Source organism: Pseudophryne corroboree, unplaced genomic scaffold (genome assembly GCF_028390025.1).
Source record: "Pseudophryne corroboree isolate aPseCor3 unplaced genomic scaffold, aPseCor3.hap2 scaffold_129, whole genome shotgun sequence".
Taxonomy (NCBI): Eukaryota; Metazoa; Chordata; class Amphibia; order Anura; family Myobatrachidae; genus Pseudophryne; species Pseudophryne corroboree.
In genome coordinates, this window is record NW_026967915.1 from 276,723 (window position 1) to 301,657 (window position 24,935).

A 24,935-nucleotide genomic window follows, 5' to 3' on the forward strand; every position below is an offset into this window, starting at 1 on the left:
ACTAATGACATAATAAAAAGGAAAAAAACTGTAAACAAAACTGCTTCAGGTGAGACTTGAATTCACAACCTTGACATTGCTCAACAGATACTGTCTTATAAGTACCACACGCTGTCCAATTGCACCACTGGAGCACTGTGCAGCATAAAACAGTTATGCTAGATGTTGATTTTATTCAATACAATCAGTACAGTCATAAGAATTTAAAAATAAATTCATTTTTGGTGATGAATGATGAGCAACAAAGGATCATGCATGCCAGATGGCACTTGAATAAGCTTTTCACAGTGATAGAAAAGTAAACAAAAAAACCACAACAATGTTATAATAAATGTCATTTTTAGCTTCTGTGGTCATGTTTTTGCAATCTAAACACTACAAGACTGTTGTACAGTTGAAGCAAGGATAAAGTATCAACTCTAGTGACGACACAGCTGCTTTAATGAGTTCCACCCCAGATGGGACTTGAACCCACAATCCCTGGCTTAGGAGGCCAGTGCATTATCCATTAGGCCACTGGGGCTTACTGACTTTCTCATTCAATTCTGATAGGTTTTTAATAGTCAATTATTTATTTTTGAGAAAAAGTGAAGCTGTTTACTGTGTTCTTTGCATTACCAAGTCCAGCAAGAAATGTGCTGGTACTATCCAGAGCTGTCAGTATGGATTATCATGCTCTATTGCAAAAAAACTATTTGATGCAACTGCTTTACCAACAGTGTGTTAATCTTTTCAATTGCTGTTTTGTTGGCTGACTGAAGGAAGATATGCAGTGCATTTGAACCAAAGCAGATGTGTGCTGACAACTTAAATTCACAATCATGTTTGTGTTTTTTCTTTCTTTCTTTCTTTCTTTCTTTCTTTCTTTCTTTCTTTCTTTCTTTCTTTCTTTCTTTCTTTCTTTCTTTCCTTCTTTCTTTTTTTCTTTCTTCCATCCTTTGTAATATCATATTAAATATTAAGGTAGAAGATTATAATCAATGACTAATGACATAAGAAAAAGGAAAAAAACTGTAAACAAAACTGCTTCAGGTGAGACTTGAATTCACAACCTTGACATTGCTCAACAGATACTGTCTTATAAGTACCACGCGCTGTCCAATTGCACCACTGGAGCACTTTGCAGCATAAAACAGTTATGCTAGATGTGGATTTTATTCAATACAATCAGTACAGTCATAAGAATTTAAAAAGAAAATCATTTTGGTGATGAATGATGAGCAACAAAGGATCATGCATGCCAGATGGCACTTGAATAAGCTTTCCACAGTGATAGAAAAGTAAACAAAAAAACCACTACAATGTTATAATAAATGTCATTTTTAGCTTCTGTGGTCATGTTTTTGCAATCTAAACACTGCAAGACTGTTGTACAGTTGAAGCAAGGATAAAGTATCAACTCTAGTGACGACACAGCAGCTTTAATGAGTTCCACCCCAGATGGGACTTGAACCCACATTCCCTGGCTTAGGAGGACAGTGATTTATCCATTAGGCCACTGGGGCTTACTGACTTTCTAATTCAAGACTGATAGGTTTTTAATAGTCAATTATTTATTTTTGAGAAAAAGTGAAGCTGTTTACTGTGTTCTTTGCATTACCAAGTCCAGCAAGAAATGTGCTGGTACTATCCAGAGCTGTCAGTATGGATTATCATGCTATATTGCAAAAAATCTATTTGATGCAACTGCTTTACCAACAGTGTGTTAAGCTTTTCAATTGCTGTTTTGTTGGCTGACTGAAGGAAGATATGCAGTGCATTTGAACCAAAGCAGATGTGTGCTGACAACTTAAATTCACAATCATATTTGTGTTCTTTCTTTCTTTCTTTCTTTCTTTCTTTCTTTCTTTCTTTCTTTCTTTCTTTCTTTCTTTCTTTCTTTCTTTCTTTCTTTCTTTCTTTCTTTCTCTCTTTCTTTCTTTCTTTCTTTCTTTCTTTCTTCCATCCTTTGTAATATCATATTAAATATTAAGGTAGAAGATTATAATCAATGACTAATGACATAAGAAAAAGGAAAAAAACTGTAAACAAAACTGCTTCAGGTGAGACTTGAATTCACAACCTTGACATTGCTCAACAGATACTGTCTTATAAGTACCACGCGCTGTCCAATTGCACCACTGGAGCACTGTGCAGCATAAAACAGTTATGCTAGATGTGGATTTTATTCAATACAATCAGTACAGTCATAAGAATTTAAAAAGAAAATCATTTTTGGTGATGAATGATGAGCAACAAAGGATCATGCATGCCAGATGGCACTTGAATAAGCTTTCCACAGTGATAGAAAAGTAAACAAAAAAAACACAACAATGTTATAATAAATGTCATTTTTTGCTTCTGTGGTCATGTTTTTGCAATCTAAACACTACAAGATTGTTGTACAGTTGAAGCAAGGATAAAATATCAACTCTAGTGACGACACAGCTGCTTTAATGAGTTCCACACCAGATGGGACTTGAACCCACAATCCCTGGCTTAGGAAGCCAGTGCCTTATCCATTAGGCCACTGGGGATTACTGACTTTCTCATTCAAGACTGATAGGTTTTTAATAGTCAATTATTTATTTTTGAGAAAAAGTGAAGCTGTTTACTGTGTTCTTTGCATTACCAAGTCCAGCAAGACATGTGCTGGTACTATCCAGAGCTGTCAGTATGGATTATCATGCTATATTGCAAAAAATATATTTGATGCAACTGCTTTACCGACAGTGTGTTAATCTTTTCAATTGCTGTTTTGTTGGCTCACTGAAGGAAGATATGCAGTGCATTTGAACCAAAGCAGATGTGTGCTGACAACTTAAATTCACAATCATATTTGTGTTCTTTCTTTCTTTCTTTCTTTCTTTCTTTCTTTCTTTCTTTCTTTCTTTCTTTCTTTCTTTCTTTCTTTCTTTCTTTCTTTCTTTCTTTCATCCTTTTTAATATCATATTAAATATTAAGGTAGAAGATTATAATCAATGACTAATGACATAAGAAAAAGGAAAAAAAACTGTAAACAAAACTGCTTCAGGTGAGACTTGAATTCACAACCTTGACATTGCTCAACAGAGACTGTCTTATAAGTACCACACGCTGTCCAATTGCACCACTGGAGCACTGTGCAGCATAAAACAGTTATGCTAGATGTGGATTTTATTCAATACAATCAGTACAGTCATAAGAATTTAAAAAGAAAATCATTTTTGGAGATGAATGATGAGCAACAAAGGATCATGCATGGCAGATGGCACTTGAATTAGCTTTTCACAGTGATAGAAAAGTAAACAAAAAAACCACAACAATGTTATAATAAATGTCATTTTTAGCTTCTGTGGTCATGTTTTTGCAATCTAAACACTACAAGACTGTTGTACAGTTGAAGCAAGGATAAAGTATCAACTCTAGTGACGACACAGCTGCTTTAATGAGTTCCACCCCAGATGGGACTTGAACCCACAATCCCTGGCTTAAGAGGCCAGTGCCTTATCCATTAAGCCACTGGGGCTTACTGACTTTCTCATTCAAGACTGATAGGTTTTTAATAGTCAATTATTTATTTTTGAGAAAAAGTGAAGCTGTTTACTGTGTTCTTTGCATTACCAAGTCCAGCAAGAAATGTGCTGGTACTATCCAGAGCTGTCAGTATGGATTATCATGCTCTATTGCAAAAAAACTATTTGATGCAACTGCTTTACCAACAGTGTGTTAATCTTTTCAATTGCTGTTTTGTTGGCTGACTGAAGGAAGATATGCAGTGCATTTGAACCAAAGCAGATGTGTGCTGACAACTTAAATTCACAATCATGTTTGTGATTTTTCTTTCTTTCTTTCTTTCTTTCTTTCTTTCTTTCTTTCTTTCTTTCTTTCTTTCTTTCTTTCTTTCTTTCTTTCTTTCTTTCTTTCTTTCTTCCATCCTTTGTAATATCATATTAAATATTAAGGTAGAAGATTATAATCAATGACTAATGACATAAGAAAAAGGAAAAAAACTGTAAACAAAACTGCTTCAGGTGAGACTTGAATTCACAACCTTGACATTGCTCAACAGATACTGTCTTATAAGTACCACGCGCTGTCCAATTGCACCACTGGAGCACTTTGCAGCATAAAACAGTTATGCTAGATGTGGATTTTATTCAATACAATCAGTACAGTCATAAGAATTTAAAAAGAAAATCATTTTTGGTGATGAATGATGAGCAACAAAGGATCATGCATGCCAGATGGCACTTGAATAAGCTTTCCACAGTGATAGAAAAGTAAACAAAAAAACCACAACAATGTTATAATAAATGTCATTTTTAGCTTCTGTGGTCATGTTTTTGCAATCTAAACACTACAAGACTGTTGTACAGTTAAAGCAAGGATAAAATATCAACTCTAGTGACGACACAGCTGCTTTAATGATTTCCACCCCAGATGGGACTTGAACCCACAATACCTGGCTTAGGAAGCCAGTGATTTATCCATTAGGCCACTGGGGCTTACTGACTTTCTAATTCAAGACTGATAGGTTTTTAATAGTCAATTATTTATTTTTGAGAAAAAGTGAAGCTGTTTACTGTGTTCTTTGCATTACCAAGTCCAGCAAGAAATGTGCTGGTACTATCCAGAGCTGTCAGTATGGATTATCATGCTATATTGCAAAAAAACTATTTGATGCAACTGCTTTACCAACAGTGTGTTAAGCTTTTCAATTGCTGTTTTGTTGGCTGACTGAAGGAAGATATGCAGTGCATTTGAACAAAAGCAGATGTGTGCTGACAACTTAAATTCACAATCATATTTGTGTTCTTTCTTTCTTTCTTTCTTTCTTTCTTTCTTTCTTTCTTTCTTTCTTTCTTTCTTTCTTTCTTTCTTTCTTTCTTTCTCTCTTTCTTTCTTTCTTTCTTCCATCCTTTGTAATATCATATTAAATATTAAGGTAGAAGATTATAATCAATGACTAATGACATAAGAAAAAGGAAAAAAACTGTAAACAAAACTGCTTCAGGTGAGACTTGAATTCACAACCTTGACATTGCTCAACAGATACTGTCTTATAAGTACCACACGCTGTCCAATTGCACCACTGGAGCACTGTGCAGCATAAAACAGTTATGCTAGATGTGGATTTTATTCAATACAATCAGTACAGTCATAAGAATTTAAAAAGAAAATCATTTTTGGTGATGAATGATGAGCAACAAAGGATCATGCATGCCAGATGGCACTTGAATAAGCTTTTCACAGTGATAGAAAAGTAAACAAAAAACCCACAACAATGTTATAATAAATGTCATTTTTAGCTTCTGTGGTCATGTTTTTGCAATCTAAACACTACAAGACTGTTGTACAGTTGAAGCAAGGATAAAGTATCAACTCTAGTGACGACACAACTGCTTTAATGAGTTCCACCCCAGATGGGACTTGAACCCACAATCCCTGGCTTAGGAGGCCAGTGCCTTATCCATTAGGCCACTGGGGATTACTGACTTTCTCAATCAAGACTGATAGGTTTTTAATAGTCAATTATTTATTTTTGAGAAAAAGTGAAGCTGTTTACTGTGTTCTTTGCATTACCAAGTCCAGCAAGAAATGTGCTGGTACTATCCAGAGCTGTCAGTATGGATTATCATGCTCTATTGCAAAAAAAACTATTTGATGCAACTGCTTTACCAACAGTGTGTTAATCTTTTCAATTGCTGTTTTGTTGGCTGACTGAAGGAAGATATGCAGTGCATTTGAACCACAGCAGATGTGTGCTGACAACTTAAATTTACAATCATATTTGTGTTCTTTCTTTCTTTCTTTCTTTCTTTCTTTCTTTCTTTCTTTCTTTCTTTCTTTCTTTCTTCCATCCTTTGTAATATCATATTAAATATTAAGGTAGAAGATTATAATCAATGACTAATGACATAAGAAAAAGGAAAAAAACTGTAAACAAAACTGCTTCAGGTGAGACTTGAATTCACAACCTTGACATTGCTCAACAGATACTGTCTTATAAGTACCCCGCGCTGTCAAATTGCACCACTGGAGCACTTTGCAGCATAAAACAGTTATGCTAGATGTGGATTTTATTCAATACAATCAGTACAGTCATAAGAATTTAAAAAGAAAATCATTTTTGGTGATGAATGATGAGCAACAAAGGATCATGCATGCCAGATGGCACTTGAATAAGCTTTCCACAGTGATAGAAAAGTAAACAAAAAAAACACAACAATGTTATAATAAATGTCATTTTTAGTTTCTGTGGTCATGTTTTTGCAATCTAAACACTACAAGACTGTTGTACAGTTGAAGCAAGGATAAAATATCAACTCTAGTGACGACACAGCTGCTTTAATGAGTTCCACACCAGATGGGACTTGAACCCACAATCCCTGGCTTAGGAGGCCAGTGCCTTATCCATTAGGCCACTGGGGCTTACTGACTTTCTCATTCAAGACTGATAGGTTTTTAATAGTCAATTATTTATTTTTGAGAAAAAGTGAAGCTATTTACTGTGTTCTTTGCATTACCAAGTCCAGCAAGAAATGTGCTGGTACTATCCAGAGCTGTCAGTATGGATTATCATGCTATATTGCAAAAAATCTATTTGATGCAACTGCTTTACCAACAGTGTGTTAATCTTTTCAATTGCTGTTTTGTTGGCTCACTGAAGGAAGATATGCAGTGCATTTGAACCAAAGCAGATGTGTGCTGACAACTTAAATTCACAATCATATTTGTGTTTTTTCTTTCTTTCTTTCTTTCTTTCTTTCTTTCTTTCTTTCTTTCTTTCTTTCTTTATTTCTTTCTTTATTTCTTTCTTTCTTTCTTTCTTTCTTCCATCCTTTGTAATATCATATTAAATATTAAGGTAGAAGATTATAATCAATGACTAATGACATAAGAAAAAGGAAAAAAACTGTAAACAAAACTGCTTCAGGTGAGACTTGAATTCACAACCTTGACATTGCTCAACAGATACTGTCTTATAAGTACCACGCGCTGTCCAATTGCACCACTGGAGCACTGTGCAGCATAAAACAGTTATGCTAGATGTTGATTTTATTCAATACAATTAGTACAGTCATAAGAATTTAAAAAGAAAATCATTTTTGGTGATGAATGATGAGCAACAAAGGATCATGCATGCCAGATGGCACTTGAATAAGCTTTTCACAGTGATAGAAAAGTAAACAAAAAACCCACAACAATGTTATAATAAATGTCATTTTTCGCTTCTGTGGTCATGTTTTTGCAATCTAAACACTACAAGACTGTTGTACAGTTGAAGCAAGGATAAAGTATCAACTCTAGTGACGACACAGCTGCTTTAATGAGTTCCACCCCAGATAGGACTTGAACCCACAATCCCTGGCTTAGGAGGCCAGCGCCTTATCCATTAGGCCACTGGGGCTTACTGGCTTTCTCACTCAAGACTGATATGTTTTTAATAGTCAATTATTTATTTTTGAGAAAAAGTGAAGCTGTTTACTGTGTTCTTTGCATTACCAAGTTCAGCAATAAATGTGCTGGTACTATCCAGAGCTGTCAGTATGGATTATCATGCTCTATTGCAAAAAAACTATTTGATGCAACTGCTTTACCAACAGTGTGTTAATCTTTTCAATTGCTGTTTTGTTGGCTGACTGAAGGAAGATATGCAGTGCATTTGAACCAAAGCAGATGTGTGCTGACAACTTAAATTTACAATCATATTTGTGTTTTTTCTTTCTTTCTTTCTTTCTTTCTTTCTTTCTTTCTTTCTTTCTTTCTTTCTTTCTTTCTTTCTTTCTTTCTTTCTTTCTTTCTTTCTTCCATCCTTTGTAATATCATATTAAATATTAAGGTAGAAGATTATAATCAATGACTAATGACATAAGAAAAAGGAAAAAAAAACTGTAAACAAAACTGCTTCAGGTGAGACTTGAATTCACAACCTTGACATTGCTCAACAGATACTGTCTTATAAGTACCACGCGCTGTCCAATTGCACCACTGGAGCACTGTGCAGCATAAAACAGTTATGCTAGATGTGGATTTTATTCAATACAATCAGTACAGTCATAAGAATTTAAAAAGAAAATCATTTTTTGGTGATGAATGATGAGCAACAAAGGATCATGCATGCCAGATGGCACTTGAATAAGCTTTCCACAGTGATAGAAAAGTAAACAAAAAAACCACAACAATGTTATAATAAATGTCATTTTTAGCTTCTGTGGTCATGTTTTTGCAATCTAAACACTACAAGACTGTTGTACAGTTGAAGCAAGGATAAAATATCAACTCTAGTGATGACACAGCTGCTTTAATGAGTTCCACACCAGATGGGACTTGAACTCACAATCTGTGGCTTAGGAAGCCAGTGCCTTATCCATTAGGCCACTGGGGCTTACTGACTTTCTCATTCAAGACTGATAGGTTTTTAATAGTCAATTATTTATTTTTGAGAAAAAGTGAAGCTGTTTACTGTGTTCTTTGCATTACCAAGTCCAGCAAGAAATGTGCTGGTACTATCCAGAGCTGTCAGTATGGATTATCATGCTATATTGCAAAAAATCTATTTGATGCAACTGCTTTACCGACAGTGTGTTAATCTTTTCAATTGCTGTTTTGTTGGCTCACTGAAGGAAGATATGCAGTGCATTTGAACCAAAGCAGATGTGTGCTGACAACTTAAATTCACAATCATATTTGTGTTTTTTTCTTTTTCTTTCTTTCTTCCTTTCTTTCTTTCTTTCTTTCTTTCTTTCTTTCTTACTTTCTTTCTTTCTTCCATCCTTTGTAATATCATATTAAATATTAAGGTAGAAGATTATAATCAATGACTAATGACATTAGAAAAAGGAAAAAAACTGTAAACAAAACTGCTTCAGGTGAGACTTGAATTCACAACCTTGACATGGCTCAACAGATACTGTCTTATAAGTACCACACGCTGTCAAATTGCACCACTGGAGCACTGTGCAGCATAAAACAGTTATGCTAGATGTGGATTTTATTCAATACAATCAGTACAGTCATAATAATTTAAAAAGAAAATCATTTTTGGTGATGAATGATAAGCAACAAAGGATCATGCATGCCAGATGGCACTTGAATAAGCTTTTCTCAGTGATAGAAAAGTAAACAAAAAACCCACAACAATGTTATAATAAATGTCATTTTTAGCTTCTGTGGTCATGTTTTTGCAATCTAAACACTACAAGACTGTTGTAGCAAGGATAAAGTATCAACTGTAGTGACGACACAGCTGCTTTAATGAGTTCCACCCCAGATGGGACTTGAACCCACAATCCCTGGCTTAGGAGTCCAGTGCCTTATCCATTAGGCCACTGGGGCTTACTGACTTTCTCATTCAAGACTGATATGTTTTTAATAGTCAATTATTTATTTTTGAGAAAAAGTTAAGCTGTTTACTGTGTTCTTTGCATTACCAAGTCCAGCAAGAAATGTGCTGGTACTATCCAGAGCTGTCAGTATGGATTATCATGCTCTATTGCAAAAAAACTATTTGATGCAACTGCTTTACCAACAGTGTGTTAATCTTTTCAATTGCTGTTTTGTTGGCTGACTGAAGGAAGATATGCAGTGCATTTGAACCAAAGCAGATGTGTGCTGACAACTTAAATTTACAATCATATTTGTGTTTTTTCTTTCTTTCTTTCTTTCTTTCTTTCTTTCTTTCTTTCTTTCTTTCTTTCTTTCTTTCTTTCTTTCTTTCTTCCATCCTTTGTAATATCATATTAAATATTAAGGTAGAAGATTATAATCAATGACTAATGACATTAGAAAAAGGAAAAAAACTGTAAACAAAACTGCTTCAGGTGAGACTTGAATTCACAACCTTGACATGGCTCAACAGATACTGTCTTATAAGTACCACACGCTGTCCAATTGCACCACTGGAGCACTGTGCAGCATAAAACAGTTATGCTAGATGTGGTTTTAATTCAATACAATCAGTACAGTCATAAGAATTTAAAAAGAAAATCATTTTTGGTGATGAATGATGAGCAACAAAGGATCATGCATGCCAGATGGCACTTGAATAAGCTTTCCACAGTGATAGAAAAGTAAACAAAAAAACCACAACAATGTTATAATAAATGTCGTTTTTAGCTTCTGTGGTCATGTTTTTGCAATCTAAACACTACAAGACTGTTGTACAGTTGAAGCAAGGATAAAATATCAACTCTAGTGATGACACAGCTGCTTTAATGAGTTCCACCCCAGATGGGACTTGAACCCACAATCTGTGGCTTAGGAAGCCAGTGCCTTATCCATTAGGCCACTGGGGCTTACTGACTTTCTCATTCAAGACTGATAGGTTTTTAATAGTCAATTATTTATTTTTGAGAAAAAGTGAAGCTGTTTACTGTGTTCTTTGCATTACCAAGTCCAGCAAGAAATGTGCTGGTACTATCCAGAGCTGTCAGTATGGATTATCATGCTATATTGCAAAAAATCTATTTGATGCAACTGCTTTACCAACAGTGTGTTAATCTTTTCAATTGCTGTTTTGTTGGCTGACTGAAGGAAGATATGCAGTGCATTTGAACCAAAGCAGATGTGTGCTGACAACTTAAATTCACAATCATATTTGTGTTCTTTCTTTCTTTCTTTCTTTCTTTCTTTCTTTCTTTCTTTCTTTCTTTCTTTCTTTCTTTCTTTCTTTCTTCCATCCTTTGTAATATCATATTAAATATTAAGGTAGAAGATTATAATCAATGACTAATGACATAAGAAAAAGGAAAAAAACTGTAAACAAAACTGCTTCAGGTGAGACTTGAATTCACAACCTTGACATTGCTCAACAGATACTGTCTTATAAGTACCACACGCTGTCCAATTGCACCACTGGAGCACTGTGCAGCATAAAACAGTTATGCTAGATGTGGATTTTATTCAATACAATCAGTACAGTCATAAGAATTTAAAAAGAAAATAATTTTTGGTGATGAATGATGAGCAACAAAGGATCATGCATGCCAGATGGCACTTGAATAAGCTTTCCACAGTGATAGAAAAGTAAACAAAAAAACCACTACAATGTTATAATAAATGTCATTTTTAGCTTCTGTGGTCATGTTTTTGCAATCTAAACACTGCAAGACTGTTGTACAGTTGAAGCAAGGATAAAGTATCAACTCTAGTGACGACACAGCAGCTTTAATGAGTTCCACCCCAGATGGGACTTGAACCCACATTCCCTGGCTTAGGAGGACAGTGATTTATCCATTAGGCCACTGGGGCTTACTGACTTTCTAATTCAAGACTGATAGGTTTTTAATAGTCAATTATTTATTTTTGAGAAAAAGTGAAGCTGTTTACTGTGTTCTTTGCATTACCAAGTCCAGCAAGAAATGTGCTGGTACTATCCAGAGCTGTCAGTATGGATTATCATGCTATATTGCAAAAAATCTATTTGATGCAACTGCTTTACCAACAGTGTGTTAAGCTTTTCAATTGCTGTTTTGTTGGCTGACTGAAGGAAGATATGCAGTGCATTTGAACCAAAGCAGATGTGTGCTGACAACTTAAATTCACAATCATATTTGTGTTCTTTCTTTCTTTCTTTCTTTCTTTCTTTCTTTCTTTCTTTCTTTCTTTCTTTCTTTCTTTCTTTCTTTCTTTCTTTCTTTCTCTCTTTCTTTCTTTCTTTCTTTCTTCCATCCTTTGTAATATCATATTAAATATTAAGGTAGAAGATTATAATCAATGACTAATGACATAATAAAAAGGAAAAAAACTGTAAACAAAACTGCTTCAGGTGAGACTTGAATTCACAACCTTGACATTGCTCAACAGATACTGTCTTATAAGTACCACACGCTGTCCAATTGCACCACTGGAGCACTGTGCAGCATAAAACAGTTATGCTAGATGTTGATTTTATTCAATACAATCAGTACAGTCATAAGAATTTAAAAATAAATTCATTTTTGGTGATGAATGATGAGCAACAAAGGATCATGCATGCCAGATGGCACTTGAATAAGCTTTTCACAGTGATAGAAAAGTAAACAAAAAAACCACAACAATGTTATAATAAATGTCATTTTTAGCTTCTGTGGTCATGTTTTTGCAATCTAAACACTACAAGACTGTTGTACAGTTGAAGCAAGGATAAAGTATCAACTCTAGTGACGACACAGCTGCTTTAATGAGTTCCACCCCAGATGGGACTTGAACCCACAATCCCTGGCTTAGGAGGCCAGTGCATTATCCATTAGGCCACTGGGGCTTACTGACTTTCTCATTCAATTCTGATAGGTTTTTAATAGTCAATTATTTATTTTTGAGAAAAAGTGAAGCTGTTTACTGTGTTCTTTGCATTACCAAGTCCAGCAAGAAATGTGCTGGTACTATCCAGAGCTGTCAGTATGGATTATCATGCTCTATTGCAAAAAAACTATTTGATGCAACTGCTTTACCAACAGTGTGTTAATCTTTTCAATTGCTGTTTTGTTGGCTGACTGAAGGAAGATATGCAGTGCATTTGAACCAAAGCAGATGTGTGCTGACAACTTAAATTCACAATCATGTTTGTGTTTTTTCTTTCTTTCTTTCTTTCTTTCTTTCTTTCTTTCTTTCTTTCTTTCTTTCTTTCTTTCTTTCTTTCTTTCTTTCTTTCCTTCTTTCTTTTTTTCTTTCTTCCATCCTTTGTAATATCATATTAAATATTAAGGTAGAAGATTATAATCAATGACTAATGACATAAGAAAAAGAAAAAAAACTGTAAACAAAACTGCTTCAGGTGAGACTTGAATTCACAACCTTGACATTGCTCAACAGATACTGTCTTATAAGTACCACGCGCTGTCCAATTGCACCACTGGAGCACTTTGCAGCATAAAACAGTTATGCTAGATGTGGATTTTATTCAATACAATCAGTACAGTCATAAGAATTTAAAAAGAAAATCATTTTTGGTGATGAATGATGAGCAACAAAGGATCATGCATGCCAGATGGCACTTGAATAAGCTTTCCACAGTGATAGAAAAGTAAACAAAAAAACCACTACAATGTTATAATAAATGTCATTTTTAGCTTCTGTGGTCATGTTTTTGCAATCTAAACACTGCAAGACTGTTGTACAGTTGAAGCAAGGATAAAGTATCAACTCTAGTGACGACACAGCAGCTTTAATGAGTTCCACCCCAGATGGGACTTGAACCCACATTCCCTGGCTTAGGAGGACAGTGATTTATCCATTAGGCCACTGGGGCTTACTGACTTTCTAATTCAAGACTGATAGGTTTTTAATAGTCAATTATTTATTTTTGAGAAAAAGTGAAGCTGTTTACTGTGTTCTTTGCATTACCAAGTCCAGCAAGAAATGTGCTGGTACTATCCAGAGCTGTCAGTATGGATTATCATGCTATATTGCAAAAAATCTATTTGATGCAACTGCTTTACCAACAGTGTGTTAAGCTTTTCAATTGCTGTTTTGTTGGCTGACTGAAGGAAGATATGCAGTGCATTTGAACCAAAGCAGATGTGTGCTGACAACTTAAATTCACAATCATATTTGTGTTCTTTCTTTCTTTCTTTCTTTCTTTCTTTCTTTCTTTCTTTCTTTCTTTCTTTCTTTCTTTCTTTCTTTCTTTCTTTCTTTCTTTCTTTCTCTCTTTCTTTCTTTCTTTCTTTCTTTCTTCCATCCTTTGTAATATCATATTAAATATTAAGGTAGAAGATTATAATCAATGACTAATGACATAAGAAAAAGGAAAAAAACTGTAAACAAAACTGCTTCAGGTGAGACTTGAATTCACAACCTTGACATTGCTCAACAGATACTGTCTTATAAGTACCACGCGCTGTCCAATTGCACCACTGGAGCACTGTGCAGCATAAAACAGTTATGCTAGATGTGGATTTTATTCAATACAATCAGTACAGTCATAAGAATTTAAAAAGAAAATCATTTTTGGTGATGAATGATGAGCAACAAAGGATCATGCATGCCAGATGGCACTTGAATAAGCTTTCCACAGTGATAGAAAAGTAAACAAAAAAAACACAACAATGTTATAATAAATGTCATTTTTTGCTTCTGTGGTCATGTTTTTGCAATCTAAACACTACAAGATTGTTGTACAGTTGAAGCAAGGATAAAATATCAACTCTAGTGACGACACAGCTGCTTTAATGAGTTCCACACCAGATGGGACTTGAACCCACAATCCCTGGCTTAGGAAGCCAGTGCCTTATCCATTAGGCCACTGGGGATTACTGACTTTCTCATTCAAGACTGATAGGTTTTTAATAGTCAATTATTTATTTTTGAGAAAAAGTGAAGCTGTTTACTGTGTTCTTTGCATTACCAAGTCCAGCAAGACATGTGCTGGTACTATCCAGAGCTGTCAGTATGGATTATCATGCTATATTGCAAAAAATATATTTGATGCAACTGCTTTACCGACAGTGTGTTAATCTTTTCAATTGCTGTTTTGTTGGCTCACTGAAGGAAGATATGCAGTGCATTTGAACCAAAGCAGATGTGTGCTGACAACTTAAATTCACAATCATATTTGTGTTCTTTCTTTCTTTCTTTCTTTCTTTCTTTCTTTCTTTCTTTCTTTCTTTCTTTCTTTCTTTCTTTCTTTCTTTTTTTCTTTCTTTCTTTCTTTCTTTCTTTCTTTCTTTCTTTCTTTCTTTCTTTCTTTCTTTCTTTCATCCTTTTTAATATCATATTAAATATTAAGGTAGAAGATTATAATCAATGACTAATGACATAAGAAAAAGGAAAAAAAACTGTAAACAAAACTGCTTCAGGTGAGACTTGAATTCACAACCTTGACATTGCTCAACAGAGACTGTCTTATAAGTACCACACGCTGTCCAATTGCACCACTGGAGCACTGTGCAGCATAAAACAGTTATGCTAGATGTGGATTTTATTCAATACAATCAGTACAGTCATAAGAATTTAAAAAGAAAATCATTTTTGGAGATGAATGATGAGCAACAAAGGATCATGCATGGCAGATGGCACTTGAATTAGCTTTTCACAGTGATAGAAAAGTAAACAAAAAAACCACAACAATGTTATAATAAATGTCATTTTTAGCTTCTGTGGTCATGTTTTTGCAATCTAAACACTACAAGACTGTTGTACAGTTGAAGCAAGGATAAAGTATCAACTCTAGTGACGACACAGCTGCTTTAATGAGTTCCACCCCAGATGGGACTTGAACCCACAATCCCTGGCTTAAGAGGCCAGTGCCTTATCCATTAAGCCACTGGGGCTTACTGACTTTCTCATTCAAGACTGATAGGTTTTAATAGTCAATTATTTATTTTTGAGAAAAAGTGAAGCTGTTTACTGTGTTCTTTGCATTACCAAGTCCAGCAAGAAATGTGCTGGTACTATCCAGAGCTGTCAGTATGGATTATCATGCTCTATTGCAAAAAAACTATTTGATGCAACTGCTTTACCAACAGTGTGTTAATCTTTTCAATTGCTGTTTTGTTGGCTGACTGAAGGAAGATATGCAGTGCATTTGAACCAAAGCAGATGTGTGCTGACAACTTAAATTCACAATCATGTTTGTGATTTTTCTTTCTTTCTTTCTTTCTTTCTTTCTTTCTTTCTTTCTTTCTTTCTTTCTTTCTTTCTTTCTTTCTTCCATCCTTTGTAATATCATATTAAATATTAAGGTAGAAGATTATAATCAATGACTAATGACATAAGAAAAAGGAAAAAAACTGTAAACAAAACTGCTTCAGGTGAGACTTGAATTCACAACCTTGACATTGCTCAACAGATACTGTCTTATAAGTACCACGCGCTGTCCAATTGCACCACTGGAGCACTTTGCAGCATAAAACAGTTATGCTAGATGTGGATTTTATTCAATACAATCAGTACAGTCATAAGAATTTAAAAAGAAAATCATTTTTGGTGATGAATGATGAGCAACAAAGGATCATGCATGCCAGATGGCACTTGAATAAGCTTTCCACAGTGATAGAAAAGTAAACAAAAAAACCACAACAATGTTATAATAAATGTCATTTTTAGCTTCTGTGGTCATGTTTTTGCAATCTAAACACTACAAGACTGTTGTACAGTTAAAGCAAGGATAAAATATCAACTCTAGTGACGACACAGCTGCTTTAATGATTTCCACCCCAGATGGGACTTGAACCCACAATACCTGGCTTAGGAAGCCAGTGATTTATCCATTAGGCCACTGGGGCTTACTGACTTTCTAATTCAAGACTGATAGGTTTTTAATAGTCAATTATTTATTTTTGAGAAAAAGTGAAGCTGTTTACTGTGTTCTTTGCATTACCAAGTCCAGCAAGAAATGTGCTGGTACTATCCAGAGCTGTCAGTATGGATTATCATGCTATATTGCAAAAAAACTATTTGATGCAACTGCTTTACCAACAGTGTGTTAAGCTTTTCAATTGCTGTTTTGTTGGCTGACTGAAGGAAGATATGCAGTGCATTTGAACAAAAGCAGATGTGTGCTGACAACTTAAATTCACAATCATATTTGTGTTCTTTCTTTCTTTCTTTCTTTCTTTCTTTCTTTCTTTCTTTCTTTCTTTCTTTCTTTCTTTCTCTCTTTCTTTCTTTCTTTCTTTCTTCCATCCTTTGTAATATCATATTAAATATTAAGGTAGAAGATTATAATCAATGACTAATGACATAAGAAAAAGGAAAAAAACTGTAAACAAAACTGCTTCAGGTGAGACTTGAATTCACAACCTTGACATTGCTCAACAGATACTGTCTTATAAGTACCACACGCTGTCCAATTGCACCACTGGAGCACTGTGCAGCATAAAACAGTTATGCTAGATGTGGATTTTATTCAATACAATCAGTACAGTCATAAGAATTTAAAAAGAAAATCATTTTTGGTGATGAATGATGAGCAACAAAGGATCATGCATGCCAGATGGCACTTGAATAAGCTTTTCACAGTGATAGAAAAGTAAACAAAAAACCCACAACAATGTTATAATAAATGTCATTTTTAGCTTCTGTGGTCATGTTTTTGCAATCTAAACACTACAAGACTGTTGTACAGTTGAAGCAAGGATAAAGTATCAACTCTAGTGACGACACAACTGCTTTAATGAGTTCCACCCCAGATGGGACTTGAACCCACAATCCCTGGCTTAGGAGGCCAGTGCCTTATCCATTAGGCCACTGGGATTACTGACTTTCTCAATCAAGACTGATAGGTTTTTAATAGTCAATTATTTATTTTTGAGAAAAAGTGAAGCTGTTTACTGTGTTCTTTGCATTACCAAGTCCAGCAAGAAATGTGCTGGTACTATCCAGAGCTGTCAGTATGGATTATCATGCTCTATTGCAAAAAAACTATTTGATGCAACTGCTTTACCAACAGTGTGTTAATCTTTTCAATTGCTGTTTTGTTGGCTGACTGAAGGAAGATATGCAGTGCATTTGAACCAAAGCAGATGTGTGCTGACAACTTAAATTTACAATCATATTTGTGTTCTTTCTTTCTTTCTTTCTTTCTTTCTTTCTTTCTTTCTTTCTTTCTTTCTTTCTTTCTTTCTTTCTTTCTTTCTTTCTTTCTTTCTTTCTTTCTTTCTTCCATCCTTTGTAATATCATATTAAATATTAAGGTAGAAGATTATAATCAATGACTAATGACATAAGAAAAAGGAAAAAAACTGTAAACAAAACTGCTTCAGGTGAGACTTGAATTCACAACCTTGACATTGCTCAACAGATACTGTCTTATAAGTACCCCGCGCTGTCAAATTGCACCACTGGAGCACTTTGCAGCATAAAACAGTTATGCTAGATGTGGATTTTATTCAATACAATCAGTACAGTCATAAGAATTTAAAAAGAAAATCATTTTTGGTGATGAATGATGAGCAACAAAGGATCATGCATGCCAGATGGCACTTGAATAAGCTTTCCACAGTGATAGAAAAGTAAACAAAAAAAACACAACAATGTTATAATAAATGTCATTTTTAGTTTCTGTGGTCATGTTTTTGCAATCTAAACACTACAAGACTGTTGTACAGTTGAAGCAAGGATAAAATATCAACTCTAGTGACGACACAGCTGCTTTAATGAGTTCCACACCAGATGGGACTTGAACCCACAATCCCTGGCTTAGGAGGCCAGTGCCTTATCCATTAGGCCACTGGGACTTACTGACTTTCTCATTCAAGACTGATAGGTTTTTAATAGTCAATTATTTATTTTTGAGAAAAAGTGAAGCTATTTACTGTGTTCTTTGCATTACCAAGTCCAGCAAGAAATGTGCTGGTACTATCCAGAGCTGTCAGTATGGATTATCATGCTATATTGCAAAAAATCTATTTGATGCAACTGCTTTACCAACAGTGTGTTAATCTTTTCAATTGCTGTTTTGTTGGCTCACTGAAGGAAGATATGCAGTGCATTTGAACCAAAGCAGATGTGTGCTGACAACTTAAATTCACAATCATATTTGTGTTTTTTCTTTCTTTCTTTCTTTCTTTCTTTCTTTCTTTCTTTCTTTCTTTCTTTATTTCTTTATTTCTTTCTTTATTTCTTTCTTTCTTTCTTTCTTTCTTTCTTTCTTCCATCCTTTGTAATATCATATTAAATATTAAGGTAGAAGATTATAATCAATGACTAATGACATAAGAAAAAGGAAAAAAACTGTAAACAAAACTGCTTCAGGTGAGACTTGAATTCACAACCTTGACATTGCTCAACAGATACTGTCTTATAAGTACCACGCGCTGTCCAATTGCACCACTGGAGCACTGTGCAGCATAAAACAGTTATGCTAGATGTTGATTTTATTCAATACAATCAGTACAGTCATAAGAATTTAAAAAGAAAATCATTTTTGGTGATGAATGATGAGCAACAAAGGATCATGCATGCCAGATGGCACTTGAATAAGCTTTTCACAGTGATAGAAAAGTAAACAAAAAACCCACAACAATGTTATAATAAATGTCATTTTTCGCTTCTGTGGTCATGTTTTTGCAATCTAAACACTACAAGACTGTTGTACAGTTGAAGCAAGGATAAAGTATCAACTCTAGTGACGACACAGCTGCTTTAATGAGTTCCACCCCAGATAGGACTTGAACCCACAATCCCTGGCTTAGGAGGCCAGCGCCTTATCCATTAGGCCACTGGGGCTTACTGGCTTTCTCACTCAAGACTGATATGTTTTTAATAGTCAATTATTTATTTTTGAGAAAAAGTGAAGCTGTTTACTGTGTTCTTTGCATTACCAAGTTCAGCAATAAATGTGCTGGTACTATCCAGAGCTGTCAGTATGGATTATCATGCTCTATTGCAAAAAAACTATTTGATGCAACTGCTTTACCAACAGTGTGTTAATCTTTTCAATTGCTGTTTTGTTGGCTGACTGAAGGAAGATATGCAGTGCATTTGAACCAAAGCAGATGTGTGCTGACAACTTAAATTTACAATCATATTTGTGTTTTTTCTTTCTTTCTTTCTTTCTTTCTTTCTTTCTTTCTTTCTTTCTTTCTTTCTTTCTTTCTTTCTTTCTTTCTTCCATCCTTTGTAATATCATATTAAATATTAAGGTAGAAGATTATAATCAATGACTAATGACATAAGAAAAAGGAAAAAAAAACTGTAAACAAAACTGCTTCAGGTGAGACTTGAATTCACAACCTTGACATTGCTCAACAGATACTGTCTTATAAGTACCACACGCTGTCCAATTGCACCACTGGAGCACTGTGCAGCATAAAACAGTTATGCTAGATGTGGATTTTATTCAATACAATCAGTACAGTCATAAGAATTTAAAAAGAAAATCATTTTTGGTGATGAATGATGAGCAACAAAGGATCATGCATGCCAGATGGCACTTGAATAAGCTTTTCACAGTGATAGAAAAGTAAACAAAAAAACCACAACAATGTTATAATAAATGTCATTTTTAGCTTCTGTGGTCATGTTTTTGCAATCTAAACACTACAAGACTGTTGTACAGTTGAAGCAAGGATAAAGTATAAACTCTAGTGACGACACAGCTGCTTTAATGAGTTCCACCCCAGATGGGACTTGAACCCACAATCCCTGGCTTAGGAGGCCAGTGCCTTATCCATTTGGCCACTGGGGCTTACTGACTTTCTCATTCAAGACTGATAGGTTTTTAATAGTCAATTATTTATTTTTGAGAAAAAGTGAAGCTGTTTACTGTGTTCTTTGCATTACCAAGTCCAGCAAGAAATGTGCTGGTACTATCCAGAGCTGTCAGTATGGATTATCATGCTCTATTGCAAAAAAACTATTTGATGCAACTGCTTTACCAACAGTGTGTTAATCTTTTCAATTGCTGTTTTGTTGGCTGACTGAAGGAAGATATGCAGTGCATTTGAACCAAAGCAGATGTGTGCTGACAACTTAAATTCACAATCATGTTTGTGTTTTTTCTTTCTTTCTTTCTTTCTTTCTTTCTTTCTTTCTTTCTTTCTTTCTTTCTTTCTTTCTTTCTTTCTTTCTTCCATCCTTTGTAATATCATATTAAATATTAAGGTAGAAGATTATAATCAATGACTAATGACATAAGAAAAAGGAAAAAAACTGTAAACAAAACTGCTTCAGGTGAGACTTGAATTCACAACCTTGACATTGCTCAACAGATACTGTCTTATAAGTACCACGCGCTGTCCAATTGCACCACTGGAGCACTTTGCAGCATAAAACAGTTATGCTAGATGTGGATTTTATTCAATACAATCAGTACAGTCATAAGAATTTAAAAAGAAAATCATTTTTGGTGATGAATGATGAGCAACAAAGGATCATGCATGCCAGATGGCACTTGAATAAGCTTTCCACAGTGATAGAAAAGTAAACAAAAAAACCACAACAATGTTATAATAAATGTTATTTTTAGCTTCTGTGGTCATGTTTTTGCAATCTAAACACTACAAGACTGTTGTACAGTTGAAGCAAGGATAAAATATCAACTCTAGTGACGACACAGCTGCTTTAATGAGTTCCACCCCAGCTGGGACTTGAACCCACAATCCCTGGCTTAGGAGGCCAGTGCCTTATCCATTAGGCCACTGGGGCTTACTGACTTTCTCATTTAAGACTGATAGGTTTTTAATAGTCAATTATTTATTTTTGAGAAAAAGTGAAGCTGTTTACTGTGTTCTTTGCATTACCAAGTCCAGCAAGAAATGTGCTGGTACTATCCAGAGCTGTCAATATGGATTATCATGCTATATTGCAAAAAATCTATTTGATGCAACTGCTTTACCAACAGTGTGTTAATCTTTTCAATTGCTGTTTTGTTGGCTGACTGAAGGAAGATATGCAGTGCATTTGAACCAAAGCAGATGTGTGCTGACAACTTAAATTCACAATCATATTTGTGTTCTTTCTTTCTATCTTTCTTTCTTTCTTTCTTTCTTTCTTTCTTTCTTTCTTTCTTTCTTTCTTTCTTTCTTCCATCCTTTGTAATATCATATTAAATATTAAGGTAGAAGATTATATTCAATGACTAATGACATAAGAAAAAGGAAAAAAACTGTAAACAAAACTGCTTCAGGTGAGACTTGAATTCACAACCTTGACATTGCTCAACAGATACTGTCTTATAAGTACCACACGCTGTCCAATTGCACCACTGGAGCACTGTGCAGCATAAAACAGTTATGCTAGATGTGGATTTTATTCAATACAATCAGTACAGTCATAAGAATTTAAAAAGAAAATCATTTTTGGTGATGAATGATGAGCAACAAAGGATCATGCATGCCAGATGGCACTTGAATAAGCTTTTCACAGTGATAGAAAAGTAAACAAAAAAACCACAACAATGTTATAATAAATGTCATTTTTAGCTTCTGTGGTCATGTTTTTGCAATCTAAACACTACAAGACTGTTGTACAGTTGAAGCAAGGATAAAGTATCAACTCTAGTGACGACACAGCTGCTTTAATGAGTTCCACCCCAGATGGGACTTGAACCCACAATCCCTGGCTTAGGAGGCCAGTGCCTTATCCATTTGGCCACTGGGGCTTACTGACTTTCTCATTCAAGACTGATAGGTTTTTAATAGTCAATTATTTATTTTTGAGAAAAAGTGAAGCTGTTTACTGTGTTCTTTGCATTTCCAAGTCCAGCAAGAAATGTGCTGGTACTATCCAGAGCTGTCAGTATGGATTATCATGCTCTATTGCAAAAAAACTATTTGATGCAACTGCTTTACCAACAGTGTGTTAATCTTTTCAATTGCTGTTTTGTTGGCTGACTGAAGGAAGATATGCAGTGCATTTGAACCAAAGCAGATGTGTGCTGACAACTTAAATTCACAATCATGTTTGTGTTTTTTCTTTCTTTCTTTCTTTCTTTCTTTCTTTCTTTCTTTCTTTCTTTCTTTCTTTCTTTCTTTCTTTCTTTCTTTCTTTCTTTCTTTCTTCCATCCTTTGTAATATCATATTAAATATTAAGGTAGAAGATTATAATCAATGACTAATGACATAAGAAAAAGGAAAAAAACTGTAAAAAAAACTGCTTCAGGTGAGACTTGAATTCATAACCTTGACATTGCTCAACAGATACTGTCTTATAAGTACCACGCGCTGTCCAATTGCACCACTGGAGCACTTTGCAGCATAAAACAGTTATGCTAGATGTGGATTTTATTCAATACAATCAGTACAGTCATAAGAATTTAAAAAGAAAATCATTTTTGGTGATGAATGATGAGCAACAAAGGATCATGCATGCCAGATGGCAGCTGAATAAGCTTTCCACAGTGATAGAAAAGTAAACAAAAAAACCACAACAATGTTATAATAAATGTCATTTTTAGCTTCTGTGGTCATGTTTTTGCAATCTAAACACTACAAGACTGTTGTAGCAAGGATAAAGTATCAACTCTAGTGACGACACAGCTGCTTTAATGAGTTCCACCCCAGATGGGACTTGAACCCACAATCCCTGGCTTAGGAGGACAGTGATTTATCCATTAGGCCACTGGGGCTTACTGACTTTCTAATTCAAGACTGATAGGTTTTTAATAGTCAATTATTTATTTTTGAGAAAAAGTGAAGCTGTTTACTGTGTTCTTTGCATTACCAAGTCCAGCAAGAAATGTGCTGGTACTATCCAGAGCTGTCAGTATGGATTATCATGCTATATTGCAAAAAATCTATTTGATGCAACTGCTTTACCGACAGTGTGTTAATCTTTTCAATTGCTGTTTTGTTGGCTCACTGAAGGAAGATATGCAGTGCATTTGAACCAAAGCAGATGTGTGCTGACAACTTAAATTCACAATCATATTTGTGTTCTTTCTTTCTTTCTTTCTTTCTTTCTTTCTTTCTTTCTTTCTTTCTTTCTTTCTTTCTTTCTTTCTTTCTCTCTTTCTTTCTTTCTTTCTTCCATCCTTTGTAATATCATATTAAATATTAAGGTAGAAGATTATAATCAATGACTAATGACATAAGAAAAAGGAAAAAAACTGTAAACAAAACTGCTTCAGGTGAGACTTGAATTCACAACCTTGACATTGCTCAACTGATACTGTCTTATAAGTACCACGCGCTGTCCAATTGCACCACTGGAGCACTGTGCAGCATAAAACAGTTATGCTAGATGTGGATTTTATTCAATACAATCAGTACAGTCATAAGAATTTAAAAAGAAAATCATTTTTGGTGATGAATGATGAGCAACAAAGGATCATGCATGCCAGATGGCACTTGAATAAGCTTTCCACAGTGATAGAAAAGTAAACAAAAAAAACACAACAATGTTATAATAAATGTCATTTTTAGCTTCTGTGGTCATGTTTTTGCAATCTAAACACTACAAGACTGTTGTACAGTTGAAGCAAGGATAAAATATCAACTCTAGTGACGACACAGCTGCTTTAATGAGTTCCACACCAGATGGGACTTGAACCCACAATCCCTGGTTTAGGAAGCCAGTGCCTTATCCATTAGGCCACTGGGGATTACTGACTTTCTCATTCAAGACTGATAGGTTTTTAATAGTCAATTATTTATTTTTGAGAAAAAGTGAAGCTGTTTACTGTGTTCTTTGCATTACCAAGTCCAGCAAGAAATGTGCTGGTACTATCCAGAGCTGTCAGTATGGATTATCATGCTATATTGCAAAAAATCTATTTGATGCAACTGCTTTACCGACAGTGTGTTAATCTTTTCAATTGCTGTTTTGTTGGCTCACTGAAGGAAGATATGCAGTGCATTTGAACCAAAGCAGATGTGTGCTGACAACTTAAATTCACAATCATATTTGTGTTTTTTCTTTCTTTCTTTCTTTCTTTCTTTCTTTCTTTCTTTCTTTCTTTCTTTCTTTCTTTCTTTCTTTCTTTCTTTCTTTCATCCTTTGTAATATCATATTAAATATTAAGGTAGAAGATTATAATCAATGACTAATGACATAAGAAAAAGGAAAAAAACTGTAAACAAAACTGCTTCAGGTGAGACTTGAATTCACAACCTTGACATTGCTCAACAGAGACTGTCTTATAAGTACCACACGCTGTCCAATTGCACCACTGGAGCACTGTGCAGCATAAAACAGTTATGCTAGATGTGGATTTTATTCAATACAATCAGTACAGTCATAAGAATTTAAAAAGAAAATCATTTTTGGAGATGAATGATGAGCAACAAAGGATCATGCATGCCAGATGGCACTTGAATAAGCTTTTCACAGTGATAGAAAAGTAAACAAAAAAACCACAACAATGTTATAATTTATGTCATTTTTAGCTTCTGTGGTCATGTTTTTGCAATCTAAACACTACAAGACTGTTGTACAGTTGCAGCAAGGATAAAGTATCAACTCTAGTGACGACACAGCTGCTTTAATGAGTTCCACCCCAGATGGGACTTGAACCCACAATCCCTGGCTTAAGAGGCCAGTGCCTTATCCATTAGGCCACTGGGGCTTACTGACTTTCTCATTCAAGACTGATAGGTTTTTAATAGT

General features: G+C 34.7%; 12 non-coding genes across 12 annotated transcripts; all 12 read right to left on the bottom strand.

The window, feature by feature from the left end:
* Nucleotides 1-450: 450 nt before the first annotated feature.
* On the bottom strand, nt 451-523 carry TRNAR-CCU (transfer RNA arginine (anticodon CCU)). Its single transcript has one exon. It is a non-coding gene; the product is annotated as a tRNA-Arg (tRNA).
* Nucleotides 524-5,374: 4,851 nt separating this feature from the next.
* Nucleotides 5,375-5,450, bottom strand: TRNAR-CCU (transfer RNA arginine (anticodon CCU)). Its single transcript has one exon. It is a non-coding gene; the product is annotated as a tRNA-Arg (tRNA).
* Nucleotides 5,451-6,321: 871 nt separating this feature from the next.
* TRNAR-CCU (transfer RNA arginine (anticodon CCU)) lies at nt 6,322-6,394 on the bottom strand. Its single transcript has one exon. It is a non-coding gene; the product is annotated as a tRNA-Arg (tRNA).
* A 906-nt stretch (nt 6,395-7,300) lies between these two features.
* TRNAR-CCU (transfer RNA arginine (anticodon CCU)) lies at nt 7,301-7,373 on the bottom strand. Its single transcript has one exon. It is a non-coding gene; the product is annotated as a tRNA-Arg (tRNA).
* A 1,855-nt stretch (nt 7,374-9,228) lies between these two features.
* Nucleotides 9,229-9,301, bottom strand: TRNAR-CCU (transfer RNA arginine (anticodon CCU)). The gene has a single exon. It is a non-coding gene; the product is annotated as a tRNA-Arg (tRNA).
* Nucleotides 9,302-10,187: 886 nt separating this feature from the next.
* TRNAR-CCU (transfer RNA arginine (anticodon CCU)) lies at nt 10,188-10,260 on the bottom strand. Its single transcript has one exon. It is a non-coding gene; the product is annotated as a tRNA-Arg (tRNA).
* Nucleotides 10,261-12,133: 1,873 nt separating this feature from the next.
* TRNAR-CCU (transfer RNA arginine (anticodon CCU)) lies at nt 12,134-12,206 on the bottom strand. Its single transcript has one exon. It is a non-coding gene; the product is annotated as a tRNA-Arg (tRNA).
* Nucleotides 12,207-17,068: 4,862 nt separating this feature from the next.
* TRNAR-CCU (transfer RNA arginine (anticodon CCU)) lies at nt 17,069-17,141 on the bottom strand. The gene has a single exon. It is a non-coding gene; the product is annotated as a tRNA-Arg (tRNA).
* A 1,900-nt stretch (nt 17,142-19,041) lies between these two features.
* On the bottom strand, nt 19,042-19,114 carry TRNAR-CCU (transfer RNA arginine (anticodon CCU)). The gene has a single exon. It is a non-coding gene; the product is annotated as a tRNA-Arg (tRNA).
* An 888-nt stretch (nt 19,115-20,002) lies between these two features.
* TRNAR-CCU (transfer RNA arginine (anticodon CCU)) lies at nt 20,003-20,075 on the bottom strand. The gene has a single exon. It is a non-coding gene; the product is annotated as a tRNA-Arg (tRNA).
* Nucleotides 20,076-20,961: 886 nt separating this feature from the next.
* On the bottom strand, nt 20,962-21,034 carry TRNAR-CCU (transfer RNA arginine (anticodon CCU)). Its single transcript has one exon. It is a non-coding gene; the product is annotated as a tRNA-Arg (tRNA).
* Nucleotides 21,035-21,916: 882 nt separating this feature from the next.
* On the bottom strand, nt 21,917-21,989 carry TRNAR-CCU (transfer RNA arginine (anticodon CCU)). The gene has a single exon. It is a non-coding gene; the product is annotated as a tRNA-Arg (tRNA).
* Between the last annotated feature and the right edge of the window lie 2,946 nt (nt 21,990-24,935).